The sequence below is a fragment of the Dipodomys merriami genome, unplaced genomic scaffold (genome assembly GCF_024711535.1).
Source record: "Dipodomys merriami isolate MVZ:Mamm:240054 unplaced genomic scaffold, mDipMer1.0.p SCAF_8, whole genome shotgun sequence".
Classification (NCBI taxonomy): domain Eukaryota; kingdom Metazoa; phylum Chordata; class Mammalia; order Rodentia; family Heteromyidae; genus Dipodomys; species Dipodomys merriami.
The window spans coordinates 12,896,441-12,911,008 of NW_027206401.1; the positions used below are offsets into that span (position 1 = coordinate 12,896,441).

At 41.9% G+C, this 14,568-nt stretch overlaps 1 protein-coding gene across 2 annotated transcripts in view; it reads right to left on the reverse strand.

The window, feature by feature from the left end:
* Positions 1 to 14,568, reverse strand: part of LOC138819300 (sterile alpha motif domain-containing protein 5) — an 826,789-nt gene that overhangs the window by 329,046 nt on the left and 483,175 nt on the right. The window lies entirely within an intron of this gene.

Here is a 14,568-nt window from a genome sequence, read left to right on the forward strand (position 1 = left end):
AAAGATTAAACTGAAGTAAATGCAGAGTTTTTTTTACACTTTCATTTTCAAATATTTTATGTGGCTGTACCTTTAAAATCGGTCCTCAGAAAAGTGAGCATCTTGGTGGAACATTCGGCTCCCTAGAGCCTAGGATTTTGTTATTTTTTTTCACATTTTAAATAGCGTATATTTGATTGATTGATTGATTGATTGATGATTGCTCTGTGGTACTGGGAATGGAACCCAGGTCTCTGAGCATGCTCTAACACTGAGCCACAACCCTCATCAGAGCTTTTCACTCTGCAGAGGAGAAAAGCGGGCAGGAGACACGGCAACAATGTGGTTCTTCCGATGAACACAGAACGACATTTCTAAACTTGAAATTCCAGAGCAGAAGCAAGTGGCCACAGAACGACATTCCTAAACTTGAAATTCCAGAGCAGAAGCAAGTGGCCTCTGGGTAACTGTATTTTCAGATGAAAATTCAGAGTTCAGCCACTGCGATGAAATTTGACAGAAGGCGCAATTTTCTTTTTTTTTCTTTTTTCTTTTTTAATTTTAATTTTAATTTTTTGTGAACACACTGTACAGAGGGGTTACAATTACATGGGCAAGATAATGGGTACATTTCTTATCAAGCATTAGAAGGCACAATTTTCTAAAAATGAAAGAAAACCTTTGCTTCCTCCATTCTGAAACAATCATTTTCATGATAGCTGAAAAGTTTATTTTGGATCAGGAAGAAAATAGGAAAATACAAACATTCAAGAAAGGCAAGATATCTCCAAAGGCTATAGTTTTCCAATAGTGAATAGAAAAGCTACCTCTATAGTTAAAAAATATTTAGGTGGGAGACTAAAGCATTCCACAGTAAAGAACCCTTCTCCTTACTTTCTAGGTACCAGTCTCTTCATCTTGTATTTATTACATAAAGATTAATCTCAGTTATGCAAAAATTAATCTCTGATAAGAGAATTAGACATGAGATTCTTTGTTTGGACAATGAGGAAAATAAGAAACAAAACTCACTCATAAACCATTCAGACATAGTCACTGTTGGTATATTAAATTTTACCATCTTAATTTTCTCTCCATATATAGATAAATATATAGATACATTAAGTTTCTATGTTGGAATTGTATTCTTTTCTTTTATCTTTATTTTCTTTGGCAATGTCTCAAACTTTCCCCTTTAGTAAAGGATTAAAAAAAACTATTAAAGGAGTTCCTAAATTATCATTTTTATATATCTTTAAATGTTTTGAAGACAATTCTAGCTTGGCAAACTACAAAAATAATCTATTCTTTTTTCTTCAATTGGCTGAAATTCACTTAAGGCATCAAAACTTATACATACATAGCCTGGTACCTGTGGCTTATCCCTATAATTCTAGTTTCTCCGAAGGCTGAGATCTGAGGATCATGATTCATAGCCAGTCCAGACAGGAAAGTCCATGAGATTCTTATGTCCAATTCGCCACCAAAAAGAAAAAAACAACCAAGCAAGCAAGCTGGAGTTGTGGTTCAAGTGGTAAAGTACCAGCCTTGACAAAAAACAACAACAACAACAAAAGAAAAAGGTCAGGGACAATGCCCAGGCCCTGAGTTTAAGCCCCAGGACCAGTATACAAAAAAATTAAAAAAAAAACCCAAAACCCACTTATAACACATGGCATAGCTCCAGCCTTGAGGGGTAATTTCTACATAATCTGCTACTTGCATAAGTGTACATCAGATATCACTAGGATATAGATACACTGTTTAATAGCTATGATTTGCTTTCTTCCAAATGCAAAAGAGAATTAACTTTACTTCTGTCGAATTCAGAATCCACAGTAATGGCTGCCTTAGCTATGTCCTCACCATTACCGGATTACTTTTCTACTGTTCAAAGCAGTATTCAGCGTGGTTCAGTGACTTTATGTCCTTTCTTAACGTCAAAGGTTGGTTTCTCAAGGAAGCGGGCTTCCACATGGAAGTTCACTGTGCTTCACTGTGATCAGCACCCACAGAAAGGAAGTAGGGTGAGCAGAGGGAGACTGTGCGCACATGGAAATCATCAGCCACCCGGCAGGGAGCTCCGTAGGAGGGATGTGGAATCCATTTCCTATTTTTATTGAGCGAAATAAGTGGGGAAAATGCACGAACGTATTTATTATCATGCCTAGTGTGTAGTAAGAATTCAGTACATGCAATTGAATTATGGTTCTGTAAATATATCCCAGGCCACTTACATCAAAGGCCTCTACAGACAGGGCTTAGCATGTGGGTCCCCACGCCAGGCTGAGCAATCAGATGACAGCTCTGCTCACAGATAATAAAATCTCTGCTTTGCCAGCTCACCCAACCCCAGTGAGGATGCTGTCCTCAGGACTGGCTGGTAGGATTTGGTTCCAGCCACTGGAAAGGCTAGAAGTACCAATGAACTTTTTAGGACGTGCCCTCCAGAGCCGGAGGTAAATATGTGTGAAAGACTGCAATACACCTGGAGAATAGCCAAGCCAGGTGTAAATCTAGAGCCAGTCACAACCTGCGGCCAGTAATTCAGAAAATCTGCCCACTGTCTGCAAGAACCAGCTCGAGAAGCCTGCTTGCTGGCTGTAAGATACGACTTAAGCCTCCAAATATCCATCATCCCCAGATCTTCAGAACTTGAATTAATGATCACTTCTCTAATCTTTGTCTCTGCCAATAAGAGTAGGCCAAACACACTTTCCTAGCTTATACCGTGTGTTAGTCAGCTTTCCATTGTGGTGACAAAATACCCAGGGCAAATCAGGTTAACAAGAGGAAAAGCGAATGTTCACCTCAGAGTTTTAGGGAATTCAGTTGATGGGCAGTTGGCTTGTAGTTGGGGGGGGGCACATGCGGTAAGTTTCTCACCTCATGGCAGTGGGGAAGCAGAGAGAGGAAGAGGGAGAGCCAGGGTCCCCTTCAAGGTCACACCTCTAGTGACATAACTTCCGCCCATGAAACGTCTAAAGGTTCCACTACTTGGTATAGTACCAAAAGATGGAGAACATGCCTTTCACACACACACACACACACACACACACACACACACACACACACACACACACACACACACACACACACACACACACACACACACACACTGTTGTACTTATCCCAAGTTTTCTTAATCACCTCTAGCTTCCAGGTGTGAAAATCCTCCAACCAGTGCACACTGAAAACCTTTTTCACTTCTACAAAATGCTCTTAGCAGTCTACCTGCCTTGCCATGCAAGGTCACTCAATTTATTTGTCAGAGAGACAGACTGGCAATTATTACACGGTATGTAACACTACTGTCTGCACCCCATGACCTCCAAGGTAAGGGTCTGAGGGCTCTCTCACCAACTTTTTCTTACCTGTACATCAGAAAACACGAAACTAATAGCTCCTCTCTGTTCCAGATTCCAATTCAAGTGGACAGATCCGTTTCTTGACAAAAGCAGCCTGACTTTAAAACTGATGAACATTTGCTTTTGCTTTTTAGCATTTCTTAATTAAAAAAAAAAAACCCAATTCAGTTAGCTCACACCCTTGCAATTTCTCACTCATCAACAAAGTCTCTCCAGCCCTCTGCATCACGCTTCTTTGTTATATGCCAGAAAACCTTGCAAGGAAACAAAACCTCCAATTCAATGATTTATTATGGAGTGGGATAGGGGTGTGTGTGTGTCTGTGTTGTCTTGAGTGCGTGTGTCTGTATTGTATCTTTGATGAGTGTGTGTGTGCGTGTGTGTGTCTTTCATGACTGTGCCTTGGGAACCTCTGAGATCTTCACGATGAATCTGTGAGAATGAGATGAGTCAGGCCCCTCTTATTGATTGGATAGTGATGGGGTTGAGGGGTTCGCCGTGTGCAGCGCAGCTCTGTAGATGCATTGACAACTGTGGTGGAGGTCCTGGGTCACAGTGTCCCGCTGTGGGCGGAGTCCTACATTTCTTCAGAATGAGGCCTCTATTTGAAGATTTGTAGGACTGTCCCTAAGGCTGAGATTGTCATCTCCGCCTGCACCCCCAAATCTGGTAGTATACCCAGATCAACAGAGACAAGTTCAGCTTTTCAAATGATAATGAAGAATTTTAAGCCATGTCTGAAAAAGACCGCCATAAGTATTCTGAATTAAAGACCTTCTTCGTGCATTGTTAATGTGCTTTAGATGCCTTTTTATTCTTTCTCCCGGTTGATTCTATAATCTTGTCCTCCCATGACACCCCAGGAAACATTTTTTCAAAAAGGTTTCATTTTACTATTCACAAATAGTGGCGCATTCATACATGGAATATTATGTAGCCACAGAAAGACTTAAGTGCTGATACAGACTATAACATGGATAAAATCTGAAAACATATGCTAAGTTATGGATCCAGATGTATCGTATGATGCCATTTTTACAAAATGTCCAGAAAAGGCAAAAGCATGGAAGACAGGAAGCAGCTTGTGGTTGCTAGGGTACAGGGGAGGAGGAAATGGGGAGTGATTTCTCAATGTATTCAGAGTTTTAGTTCGGAGCCAAAGATTTGTTTAGGAATGGACAGAGGTAATCATTGTACAGCACTGTTACATTTACAATGCTGTAAAGTATTCATTTGTGATTCACTTGAAGTATTAACTATGAAGTATTCATTTGTGATTAACTTCATGTGATACAGACAAATTCACTGCAATTAAAAGAAGAACACAAACGCTGGGCAGGGGTGGCTTGCACCTGTAATCCTAGCTTCTCAGGAGGCTGAGATCTGAGGATCAAAGTTCAAAGTTGGCCCAGGTAGAAAAGACTATTTTCTCCTATTAATCAGCAAGTAGAGCTGTGTCTCAAGTGGCAGAGTACCAGCACGGAGGGAACAAACTGAGGGACATTGCCCAGGCCCTGAGTTCAAGTCCCAGTACTGGCAACAAAAAAGAGAGAGTGAGAAAAAAAAAACCTACAAAGGGGAAGAAAAACCTTTGCAAAGTAACAACAAAAAGAGCAACTCCTTCTTAATGCTGTCATCCCATAGAAACCTCCAACCTAGTCTTCATCCCATCATTCATTCACCCAGGTATTCATTCATTCATTCAGTCCAAACTCAGAAGATTGTCATTGCTGTATCTCTCATGTTTCAATAAACATATGAATTAATCTGTCTATAGGCCTCACTCTCTTTCCTTTATGACTCATTCTACCCCCAATCCTCTCTCTCTCTCTCTCTCTCTCTCTCTCTCTCTCTCTCTTTCTCTCCCTCCCCCTCACTTTCTTGCCATTCTTTGGAAAAAGTACCTAGTGTTGATTCCTCTCTGAATGTCATGCTAATTCCACAAGTCTATGCCACACCTGGCCTATGACATAGAAAGCCGCATCATTGGGGACCTAGTGTCTGGGTACGAATCCCAAGGCCCTGCACAGAGACTTGTATCCATCACAAGAAGACAGGTCTTTTTGGCTCCAAGAGATTAAGAACCTCAATAGCTCTTTAAGCATCTTTAAAACAAACCTTTCAAATGCCACACCCATGACCTCAAAACTCACTCTTAGAAGTAAAGAAGCATTAGTACATACCAATTGTTTAAACATAAAGCAACACACACACACACCACACACACACAAACACTAGACAAAAAAGCATACGGAAAGAGGAGACTAGATAATGCAAGTCTTTCATTGCTGCTATGAATGAAAATTACTTTGGGGCGAAAAGGTAGATTTTCCTATCACTGGATTCAGTACTGAAGAGACAGGAAAAGATCTTGCCTTGCCTTTCTTTTCTTTCTATTGTACTTACAAGGAGATAAATGTCAGCGTGTTCTGTTTTACTTGTAATTCCCTCTCCTAAGACCTCATAAATTATTTATTTTTTTAATTTGCGTTGTGTCGTCTCCTAGAATTTTATTTCAGTGCATGTGCACGCGCGCCAGTGATCTGCTAATTTTTATTTTAAAGACGTAGAGTATCTCATTGGGTCCAAACACACTGAACTCACTACAAATCTTATTGCTTCTCTCCTGAACTGATTGTAAAATAGCAAGTCTTACTTCAAGTCTGGCTCTCTGGCTCTCTCTCTCTACCCCCATTTCAGCTTTATGTCTGTGCGATTTGTGAATTGTAAACAACAATCATTTTTTAATGTTCTTAGGGAATGCTTTGGCTGCACTTCAAGCCTTTTATGTATTCTTCTCATGATGTTATCTGTAATTAAGCTTGGGATAATTAACATTTCCCTCAAAATCACTATCTCTACATCTTTTCCCCTTGTTTGTTACAGAACATTAAATTAAATTCAGTACAGCTTCCACCGTGTCCTCTGCCCTGATCCTGAAGGTCAACCAAGTTTTACAGATTTTCCCCCCTTGGAAAGAATAAGAGGCCTAGAGGCTGGCAAGGTACATTTCATCGAGGAAAACAGATTTGAGACATGCAGCCTGTCCTGCACCCTCATACCGTCCAGGAAGCTTCTCCTCCAGGCCTTGGGACAGAGGTCATAGGTGATGCAATGACTTCAGGAGAGAGCTGATCCAGCTGCAATCCTAATGCATCCAGCTACGTTCAAGAGCAATGTAGCTCATAAGCAGCTTTCTAGGTTGGAGAAGCAGCATTTTGCCATTCAGGGGCTCAAATAATTCCCTGAGAAATAGCTCGCCCAAACCATTTTGCCATTATTTTTATTATTACAGCTATTAGGAAAATAGAAGCTCAGCTTTAAATCTAGATGACACATATCACTGCAGGAATTCCAACTCTTATACCATCCACCCCTCCCTCCCCTTTATATCTTGTGGGCAGGGAGAATCACAGTATGAAAAGCATAAGCCAGAAGAGGGGAAAGCTGAGTGACACTGGTCTAAAGCGCGTGGCCGATGACAAGAAAGCCAGAGACCTTGCAGCTGGAGTCAGGGGAGAGACCTGAAAGAGTAGAGTCCCTTTTAAGATTTACGAATCAGGATTAGAATAATGAATCATGCCTCTTGTTTACTGCTTAAAAACCAGTGAAAGATTCAAAGCAACTTGTTTTTAAGTGTTAATTCTGGAAAGGTGGCCCTGATGCTGCTCCGGAACACAAACCCCAGCATTAGAGACGAAACTGCATAGCTGGACAGTTCAACTATTCAGAAAAGGGAGTCGGGGGGGGGGTAAGGGGGGGAGAACTTTGACTACACAGCTTCAAAAGGAAAATGGATCTCTTTCAAAGAGCATTTGGATCTAATTATTAAAAGGTAACAAATAAGCTTAGTGCAGGAGGAAGTGAATTATAGCCTGCACTAATCACATAAAGTAAATAATGACTCACATTTCCCAAGGAAGAAGCTAACACCTCGACACTGGGAGATCGGGGTGAGAAATGCTTCGCTGCAGTTATAAATGGTGGATGACGCAAAACCAGCGTTCAAATAGGTCAAGTCAAGACTGTCTCCCGCCTCTCTGGACAAAAGATTCCCAAGAAGAAAGCCATAGCCCCCCATGCTTCTAATCAGGAGGTGGAAATCAGGAAGACCCTGGTTGGGGGCCAGCCTGGGGAAGAAGTTAGTAAGACCACATCTCAACCAATAAGCTGGGCATCTGTCATCCAAGCGATGTGGGAGGCACAGGTAGGGAGGATTGTGGGCTGAAGTTCACTCTGAGCAAACAGAAAAGGGGAGAGTGGCTGAGGGCGTGGTTCAAGTGGTAGAAGATTGCCTAGCAAGCTTCACGTCCTAAGTTCAAACTCCAACACTGACACACAAAAATGCCAATTAAAAGCAAAGGATGGCTTTCAGGATTGATGTTTGCAGAGAAATGGGCAAAGCCGCCTACCGTGATTAGCTGCACTCTGGAGTAGCTCAGATGTCATGTCTATACTCAGCTGGCAGGTAGTTCTACCTTTTAGAGAGACAGAATGACCCGGATAATATAAGTAGCAGGACAGTGTAGACTCTCTAAAAATCACGTGCGGAATCCCATCCCCCAAAGACATGGTAGTAGGAGGTGGGGCCTGTGAGAGGTGACTGTATCATGAGGGAGGAGCCTCAAACGTGAGATTAGTGTCCTTATTCAAGAAGCTCCAAACAGCTGCCCGTCTTGCTCCATGTGATCAGAGTGACAGATGTCTACGGAGCAGGAAGTGGAGCCTCTCCAGACACCAGAAGGCCTGTCCCTTGATCTTGGATTTCTCAGATACCAAAACTATGAGGAAGAAGAAACATCTGTTATTTATAATCCACCTAATCTAGAATATTGTCAGAGCAGCCCTGGTAGATGAAGAGACAAAGCCTCCTCTTGGACAAGAGGGTGTTCACCTTGGCTGCTTTGCCTGTGTGATGCCCACCAAGATCCCCTTACTCCAGACACCGAGAAGCCCCCTTTCAGTCTAATTAGTTAAGAACTAATATTGGGGGAAGAAGGAGATAAAGAAGAATATCTGGGCAAGTGCCATTGCCTGTGCAGAGCAAAGCGCCTGCCACTTAGACTTCACAAAACCTCCAACCACTGCTGAGATCAGACACTTGGTTAAAAACTACGAAAGGAAAGGCAGCAAATAAAGGATTAACAGGATCCCCCCCTCCCCAACCCCCCTGCTTTAGTAAAGTCTGTCTCCTGAAGAACTAACTATTCTCTGAGGGAGATAAACATGGCCAGGCCAATGATTTCCTCAACAGGAATCTGAGGGAGGGGTGTTTTCCATGGTGTATCAAAAGACAAAAATGTCAACAGATGTGAGCGAAACTCAAGCCTTATTTAAGAGCATGTCATGTTGAATCTCCCAAATGTTTACAGTTACTGTAACATTCATTGTCCACACGACTGAAAAAGCATTTCTTCTGTAAATATCATTTTTATCCCATAAAACTTGGCAACGGAGTTCTCCTCGAGGCAATCTGGGACCTTAGGGACCCTGATTTAAATAGTTTTCTTGTTTTGATTTGCTTTGTTTTAAATTTTTGACAATGTTGTCAAGTAGTCCTGAACTTGAGCAACCATTGAAAGGTTTGATGAAAGTGAAAACGGGATTGTAGCCATACCATTGCATCTGTACACGTAGGGAATGAAACAGAATGCTCCCCAATTTGCTAGGATGTGGATGTGTCCCCTCCTAAACTTCAAGCAGAGTGGTGCATGTTGATAATCCAAGCTATGTCAGAGATGAAGGTAAGAGGTCAAATACCAGCCCCAGCACAAGTATAAGATCATATCTGAAAAAATAAATTAAGGCAAACAAGGGTTGGGATTGTGTCTTAACTGGTAAAGCAATTACCCAGCAAGTGTTAGGCTGGGAGTCTGAACCCCAACATCACAAAAAGAAACACTAAATCATGTTGTAATTGTGTTCAGAAAGGAGGTCTCTATGAATGAAATGGGCCATGGGGGTCCCTGCACCACGAGTGGGTTGAAGACCCTTATTAAATAGGTTTCACTCAGACTTTGGCTTCCTTTCCCTCTGCCTCCTGTCATGAGAGGGCACAGTATTTTCTCCCTCCACAAGATGGAGCAACCAGGCACTGGCAGGAAGTAGAGAGGCTGTTCCTTCCCAGATACCAGGGCTAGCATCCTGATCTTGCATTCCCAATCTCTGTAACTCTGTGTAACAAATTTCTGTTTCTCAAATCACCCCATGCTACAGTCTGGAGGTTCAGATTCACCTAAAGACCACGTGTTCAAGGCTTGGTCTCCAGGGTGGTGGTACGCACAGAGCATGGCGTGTTCTATAGAAGGTGGGATCCTCTTTAGGCAGCTAAGGTTGGGCCACAGAAGGGGCTGGAGGACCCTTGGCCCCTTCCTCTTCCTCTCCTGCTTCTTGGCTATGAGTTGCACAGTTGGTCCACTTATGTGATCTGTACCATTGTCCTTCAGCATCCTTAGCGGAGGCCTAAAGGCAGTGGGTCCTTCAGATCCAGGACTGGAACCTCTAAAATCACAGACCCAAATAACCCTGGGTCTAATTATGGGTCAATTGTCTCAAGTGTGTGTTTTATTTTTTCATTAGAAATCTGACCAATACCATAATCCATTTTGTGATAGAGAACAGATGAACTAAAATGCCAATGGACTGACTGGCTGGTGGATCTAGAGCTAGCACGATCAGCTGGTTGTCAGGCAATGCTGGGCTGCACAGCCCTAGGACCACCATGACCAGTCAAGGAGGCTCCACAGTCTTGGGTCCAGGGAGTAAGAACAGTCAGTATAACGCATAGACTTCTGTAGTAATAACCTCAGGAACAAAAAGGATATAGTCTCAATGGACACATTAAACAAAGGGAATACTGGTTTGTGCAATACAGATTGAATACTAAGAAATGATGGGCTCAATTCTCCCAGGACACAGGGTACCAGACTCAAGGAAAAAATGAAAAGCAAGTGACAATTAAGGCTGTTTTACAAACGCCTGGGTAAGGAGTTGGGAAGCTTTGTCAATTCACTCTTACAGAATGGAGTCCGGTGTGTTTAGAGGAGTGTATGGGAGGCAGAGCAGGTGGACACGGTGGGGAAGCAGAGTGACAGGAAGGCCTTGCAGACCTCAGGACCAAGGTGTGGTCAGGTCATGAGCCAATAGGAAGGCAGTGTTGCAGTCCAGCCTGGGAGGCCACGCCCCCAGCTCACAGTTGCTGAGGGAAGGCTCTCCAGACCTGGCAGAGGCTCAGGTACACCTTCAGGGTAGTACCAGGCCCAGCACAGATGGAGAACATGCAAGTAGATGGGGCTAACTGGTACCAGGCATGTCTGTGTGTGAACACATATGTGAAGCACATGGGGACTCTGGAGCTTGTGTGTGTAAACGCACTAGCCATGCAAAGCTGGGGTCACTGCCATTTCTGGTAGAGCCAAAGCCACAGGCCCGAGCCCTTGCTTATAAAAATGTGGCCCAGTTTGATTTCCCTGGCCTTAATTAAAGAGTTTGAATAATAGGCTAAAAATACTCTCTAGAACACTAAAAATTCATGTAATAGGAATAAGTTTAAATGAAATAGTCATGTACCAGCTGGATATTAAAAAAAACATCTTTCTGAAATAAAGTGGGTATGCATCAGATATACACACACATACATGTCCTTATAGGCACACATGGATGTGTAACTAGCGTTCTATCAATTAAAGTCTGTTTTTTTTTTGTTGTTGTTGTCAGTCATGGGGCTTGAACTCTGGGCCTGGGCCCTATCAATTGAAGTCTTAATCTTTTAGTTTTCTGTTGTCAATGATTTCTTTGGAAAAAATGCGACTGTGAACTTTCTTGACAACATGAACTTTTTGAGGGGCAGAGAGACATGTGAGAATTCCCCTCAAAATAAAGCATCATTGGCATTGGAGTAATAGCTGGAAATGGGCTGGCAAACTGGATTACAAGAAAGAAGAACATTAAATACACCAAAGACAGACTAAGAATATTTTACCTTTGCTAATAGTCTAAATATTCACAGGGCATTTATCACTATGAAATGCATGACTGTAAGTCTCTAATTTAATTGCTATTTCCAGGACTTGAGCGACATCAAAAATTCTATAACAGAGACTGTAAACTAGTTATTTTAATCATAGTTTAAATTAACACAAGAAAATAGTATTCGAGGAGAGGGAGATAATTTTGATTCAGGCTTAGAATGCCAAACTAGGTACCACGTGTGACACAGGAAAACACACTTTTTCTTGTGCAACCCAAACACGGATGAGGGATCTGAACCAGTATTCCATAAATCTTATAGTCTGACTTCTATGAGTCTTTTCAAAAATGCCATTTAATTCGATTTCCAGGTTAGAGCATTCTCTAGCACTCCCTGGTCGGTCAGGAAATAATGAGGCCAACAATGGCATCATTACAGCATACCCACAAACGTCACGTGGAAGGAGCCGCTGCTGCTGTACCTGCACACAGCACATCTGGCTCTCTAAGACCAAATATGTGAACATTGCAATGCAGCATCAGTTCCAGCGCCAGGGCAAAAAACAAGAGGATGAGAAACATTAATTCAGGGTTAGAGAGAAGGACACTATGGCTCAGTGAGAACTGTTATGGTGGAATACAATAAACCACTTTTATGTCTAGTTTCACTTTCTGAGGGTTCGGTTACCTAAAATCACCCATAATTCCAAAAACATTCAATGGCGTTGTTTAATAGGCCAGTTCTTTAATGTTCTACTATTTATTCTAGAAACAGATAATGAACAAGTTTTATATCCCATACTACTCTGAGTCACATGATAAAATCTCACAGTGCCCTGCCTGGCAGGTGAAATTGTCCCACTGTGCAGAGTATCTGTTCTGCATACCTTACCCTCCACTGACTAACCTTAGAGCAGCCTGTGTTATTAGATGTCATAAAATTGCAGTGCTGGTTTTTAGATGACTCTTATTTTACTTAATCATATCCTCCAAGCAAAAAAGGAGGGATGCTGTGAATTCTCATATGCCTAAGATACTATAAAGTGCAACCTTTAAGCAAAAGAAGTAAAAATACACTGAGATTTCAAGAGAAATGGCATCCCTTTAACTTTTGTTGTTGTTGTTTTTGTGTTTTGAGGCACTGTCCTTCAGCTTTTTTTTTTCTTTTTGCTCAAGGCTGGCACTACATTTGAGCCACACCTCCGCTTCTGGTTTTATGCTGATTAATCAGAGAAAAGAGTTCCATGAGCTTTTCTACCTGGCCTGATTTGGAACTGCGATCCTCAGATTTCTGTGTCCCGTTGGCTAGGAATGTAAGTGTAAGACGCTGCACCCAGCAACGCATAACTTTTATTTTGGTATAATTTCTATTCCTTTATTACTTTCCTTAATCATGCCACCCAACTAATAACCTTGATGATAGGCATGTACATATAGAGTATAAACAGTGTATACAGAATCTGGGACTCTCTCTTGGGGTCTGAGGAGAGCTCTCCCCTGGGCAGGGAGGCCCTGTAGATTCCTGGTGAGCCCCTGCACAGCTGTCCTGCTTACGAAGCTTTCCAGAATCACACATAGAGGTGCTGATAGGGTCAGGCAGTTCAAGCACATTCCGAGAAAGGATGAGAACAAGAACTTAAAAAACAAGGAGATTGGAACCATTCATTAAACAATTATTTCTAAGTATCTGGTATGTACCACTTATTGATTTAATTATTGAAGCTGCAATGATGAGCAAATTAAAGCCTCTGATCTTTGAGAGATTAAAAAGGCCAGAGGAACAGGAGGGCCGTGCACTGTGAGGAGAATTACATTATAAAGAACGGAGCGGTCGTCTCACTCAGGTGATAGTCACAGAGCCCCAGAAGTGACATACAGCCAACAACTGTAATCTGGTCGTGCTTTAGGTTGCCAGCTTCCCTTCATACACCGCAGCTGGAAAACTCATCTCTCAGGGCTCATTTTGTTTTGCCCTTTGTCTACTATGACCAGAATCAACCCTCTTACATTTCTTTGCCAATTTAGTGGTCTAGAATTTCTACCTAGAGTTCTGAGCTACTAAGACTTCATCATATATGTTTGACATTTATAACACACTTTGAACAAATCACATAAAATTTTCTATAGGAAATGCTCAAAGACACACTGAAAGAATGATTATGCAATGAGGAAGGCATTTGAACAATGTGTTTCCACAAATTCACCATTGAGCTTCAACAATCTTCCACATCTTGCCAATCTTGCACCATCTAACCCAATTCCTTTGTCATAAAATAAATATTATTTCCATTACGTGAGCTATTTCTATTTCTCTGTGTGTGGGGGTGAGGGTACTAGGACTTGAACTCAGGACCTGGGCACTGACCCTTGGTTTTTCCACTCAAGACTGGCATTCTATCATTTGAACCATCAGAGTAGCACTTTCTATTTCAACTTCTAATTGTTACTTATAAATAAACCAGGGTTTGCGGGGTTTGGGATTGGTGCCTAGTAGAGAGTTGATCTCAAAAATAGTTGCTAATTCTCAACATGTTTTTTTTTGGGGGGGAGAGGGTAATGAGGAGTGGGGATGTAAAAGGAGGGAGAAGGGCGGGCAAATGCAATCATTCTATTCATTGCACATTACACAAAAACTGAACTATGTAAGTTGAGGGTAGGGATGGTGGGGGAGAAACGGAGATCGACGGAAGGGGTCGTATTAATCAAGATGCATTGTATTCCTAACCTGACACATGGAATTGTAACTTCTTCGTATAATCACTTCACAAAAAAGAATAAAAGGAAAAAGAAAAAAAATAGTTGCTAACTCAATGATTACCCTCAATAGAAATCCTGCACATTTCTAGAGGGAGGGATTTGTAGGTGTCAAGCGTAGGAAAGAGACACACATGTGAATCTAGTGCTACAAGGTTGACGCCAAGAAGCGTTCGTTCGTCTGTAGGAAAGGCAAACGTTGTCCCATGCCCATGCTCAGCCCAGGAGAAGGAGCTACTCAAACAAGAAAGAGGGGAGCGAGAAACAAGAGCGCATGGCAGAAACTGAAGCTCTCATTCATCTTCCTCAACTCTGGGAACATTTAATTAAAACAAATCTTATTCTAAAATATGCAATCACTTTGCAAGGTTATAAAAGGTGCCATTTTTCCCCCCTGGGCTTATACACACTGGGTTAATTGAATAGATGACATCCAAAGCCATGTGAATGCAAAGCACTCCATGTACATACAATGAACTTCACATGTACAGTGTACAAT